The 3835-nt window shown below is 56.7% G+C and overlaps 1 long non-coding RNA gene across 1 annotated transcript; it reads left to right on the top strand.

Moving 5' to 3' along the window:
• On the top strand, positions 1-2273 carry LOC128847868 (uncharacterized). The gene is made up of 3 exons (XR_008446959.1): positions 1-227; positions 909-1166; positions 2092-2273. It is a non-coding gene; the product is annotated as an uncharacterized LOC128847868 (long non-coding RNA).
• Positions 2274-3835: the final 1562 nt, after the last annotated feature.

Genomic DNA, 3835 nt, shown 5'->3' with positions numbered 1-3835 from the left:
CCTCTAACTCAGTTTCCAATCAGCCCTTTAGGGCACTCGCAGCAGCTCTGTGGTCTAGACCGGGCCGAAGGGAATCCGGATTCTGCACCCGCGATTCCTGCTCTGAGCCTGCAGGGCCCTGAACGCTGCCTAGCGCCCGGTCCCGGCAGCCCTGCTTCATCCAGCCTCAACAGGGAGACCCGCTGGAGCCCGTGAGCTGCTGCTGTTCTCCGAGTTCTGCCAGGCAGGTGGGAGCTCGTCTTGGGGTGCCCAGGGCATCTACGGCACCATCTGCAGATCAGGGGGGACCCTCTGCTCCCAGCCTCCAACGTGCCCAGGGGTCTGTATGACCAGGGAACCCGCAGGCCCTCAGCACTGGACAGCAGGGCCCAGCCTCTGGGCACAGGGTGAGCCTGCATGAAAAGGTGTGACCCAATGGCAGGAGATGGAGGGGGCCCTGGCAGCTGGGGTGAGCAGCTGGTCTCATCTTCCTGCTCTGGGTGGCACTGCCCCATGTCCCCCCAGCTGCCTCGGAGCGCTCCATTGCAGAGCAGGCAGCGTGAATTCCCCATTAGCCCTGCTCCCTCCCCCCAAGGCCTGTCAGTCCTGGGCATCCTTGGAGGCTTTAGATACAGGGCTGCCAGATGTTTTGCTAGTGCAGATGTTGACGTACTTCCTGAGTATCTGGCTGTCTGCCATGGGGCTCGGGGAGGGGACCCCGCTAAGCTGCAGTGGGAAGATGGATTGTCAGCTCCTAGCCCAGGGCCTGTCACAGCTTCCTGTTGTGGCTGGTCCCCTAGGGGGATAAGAGCCTACAACCGCTGCCAGGTAACAGGGTCGCTCCTCTGGCTCCGGTGTGCGACGCTCCTGCTGTTTGAGCGGCAGCCCCAGGTTTAGTCTGCTGCTGGGGGTCGTTTTGCTTTGAACAGGAACGGCGCAGGAGGAGCGTGGCAGTGCTGATGCGCGGCTGGAAGGAAACGCAGCCAAGTAATCCGTTCAAAGGCAGGGCCCGATCCGGCAGCGCTACTCACAGGAGTACATCTGTTACAGCCAGGGCCCGGTTCAGGGCAGCAGGCTGGCAAGGTCAGCCACCGTGAACTGCACCTACAGAACATTAGAGTGCAGCGCATGCATCTGCCCACCAGAGGGCACCTCGGCACCAGAGCTCATGCACCTGGGCTCAGCAGGTACGTGGCCAGGTGCTGCCGGGGCAGGTGTTGGGGGGGACCAGGAGGGAGCTGCCGGCACTACCTGTGCCAGCCAGAGGCAGTGCTCACTGGGGACAGTGCGGGGAAGCCAGAGCTACAACTGCAACCCTGAGCAAAACTGGAGTCCCGCCCGGCTGGCGGAGCAGCAGGGTCTGGCAGTCAGGCTGGGCCGGGGTCCCCAGGGCATGGCAAAGCGCCCATGGGTGGCTCCCCGGGGCCAGAGCACGAGCAGGGCCACATGGGGATCACGGGTAGCGCCAGGCTGGGTTAACATTCCAGGCTTTGTCCTGCACCCAGCACCACGGTACGTGAGCTCTGTGCTCTCGCTTGCCACGTGGCTCTCACCATCCCAGGCGTGCGAGACAGCACGTTCCAGCAATGCCCCTCCAGCTGGAGATAAGCACCCTGAGTCAACAAGCTGGAGGTGCTAATGCAGAGCAATCGCGCCGGTGTGCTGCCTAGGGTCACCGCGCCCGGAGACCGCTCCCTGGAGCCCTCCCCAGGACTGGTACAGCATCCTGCTTCCCTACGGGTTCCTGAAAACCTTCAACCACTTCAGCAGGACTGTGGGAGAAACCCCCTTCCCGAAGTGGGTGCCAGCTGTGGGGCCTAAGGGATTAATTCACTGCTTGGTTTGGGGGGGTGGAGAGCTAAGAGCGGCCACACTGGGTCAGACCGATGGTCCATCTAGCCCAGTGTCCTGTCTGCCGACAGTGGCCAGTGCCAGGTGCCCCAGAGGGAATGACCAGAACAGGGCAGTTATTGAGTGAGCCATCCCTTGTCGTCTGGTCCCAGTGTCTGGCAGTCAGAGGTTTAGGGACACCCAGAGCATGGGCATCTTGGCTAATAGCCACAGATGGACCTGTCCTCCAGGAACTTATCTAATTTGTTTTTTTTAACCCAGTTGTACTTCTGGCCTTCACAGCATCTCCCGGCAACGAGTTCCACAGGTTGACTGAGCGCTGTGTGAAGAAATACCGCCTTTGTTTGTTTTAAACCTGCTGCCTGTTCGTTTCATGAGGGATCCCTGGTTCATGTGTTGTGTGAAGGGGTCAATAACACTTCCCTGTTCATTGTCTCCACACCAGTCGTGATTGTATAGACCCCTAGCATATTCAGCCATCTCTTTTCTAAGCGGAGCAGTCTCAGGCTTTCTAATCACTCCTCAGATGGAAGCTGTTCTAGTCATTTTTGTTGCCCTTCTCTGTACTTTTGCCAATTCTGAATCTCTTTTTGGAGATGGGGTGACCAGAACTGCAGGCAGTATTCAATAGGTGGGTGTCCCATGGATTTATACAGTGGCATTATATTTTCTGTCTTATTAGCTACAGGGGGTCCCCGGTGTACGTCAGGGTTGTGTTCCTGAAAAGGGCGACGGATACGGGGAATTTTTCCCCATAAGAAATAATGGCCCTACTTCTTCCTCCCCCCCACCATTCACCTCCGACCCGCCTCTTGCCACCCAGCTCCACCCTGTCCTCCGAGCGCGCCCCATTCCCGCTCCTCCCCCTCCCTGCCAGTGCCTCTTGAATCCCGGGGAAGCACCCAAAGAAAAGCCACGCAAAAGGTGAAGTGACAGAGATGCGGATCAGGACTGACGTGTATCAGAACACGTTCCCCTGTTGATGAACACCGGATACGCGAAATGACGGAGACGTATACCGGGGACCCCTATCTCCCTTTCCTAATGGTTCCCAATGTTCTGTTCGCTGTTTTGACTGCTGCTGCCCATTGAGTGGATGTTTTCAGAGAACTCTCCACAATGACTCCGAGATCTTTCTTGAGTGGTAACAGCTAAATTAGACCCCATACGTTTGTATGCATAGCTGGGATTTTCCGATGTGCATTACTTGGCACCTATCAACCTTGAATTTCAGCTGCCATTTCGTTGCCCAGTCTCACAGGTTTGTAGCTCTTCGCAGTCAACTTTGGACTTAACGAGCTTGAGAAATTTTGTATTGTCTGCAAACCTTGGCACCTCACTATTTATCCCCTTTTCCAAATCATTTATGAATATGTGGATCAGCACAGGTCCCTGGGGGACCCCACTATTTACCTCTCCCCATTGTGAAAATTGACCCTTTATTCCTACCCTTTGTTTCCCATCTTTTAACCAGTTACTGATCCATGAGAGGACCTTCCCTCTTATCCCATGACTGCTGACTTTGCTTAAAAGCCTTTAGTGTGAGACCTTGTCCAAAGCTTTCTGAAAGGCCAAGTACACTATAGCCACTGGGTCACCCTTGTCCACATGCTTGTTGATACCTGCTAAGAATTCTAATAGACTGGTGAGGCATGATTTCCCTGTACAAAAGCTGGGCTGACTGTTCCCCAAGGGAGACCTGAGATCCCAGCTGGCCCTCACCTCTTCCTTCTGCTTCTTTGTGAAGAGCAGAATTGTGCCCTAATCTTTATAGACCCTGTAGGCGGCAGGTTCGAATCCTGGCCAGGGCCGTAGGGGCAAAGAGCCACTCCCCTTTGAACTGCCGGGTGGGGCCGGAGCGGCTCCTAGTGGACGTTTGCCCACACTGCAAGCCCAGGCTCACCCTTGGCATTACCCAGCCCCCTTGCTGGCAGCCTGGGGATAAGGAGCTGATGGGACAGGGAAACTGAACTCCCCTCTCCTTCGAGGGCCTCCGTGCAGGGGA

The sequence above is a fragment of the Malaclemys terrapin genome, chromosome 13, assembly GCF_027887155.1.
Source record: "Malaclemys terrapin pileata isolate rMalTer1 chromosome 13, rMalTer1.hap1, whole genome shotgun sequence".
NCBI classification, from domain to species: domain Eukaryota; kingdom Metazoa; phylum Chordata; order Testudines; family Emydidae; genus Malaclemys; species Malaclemys terrapin.
The sequence above is the reverse complement of the archived record's forward strand: the minus strand, read 5'-3'. Positions and strand labels throughout refer to the sequence as shown.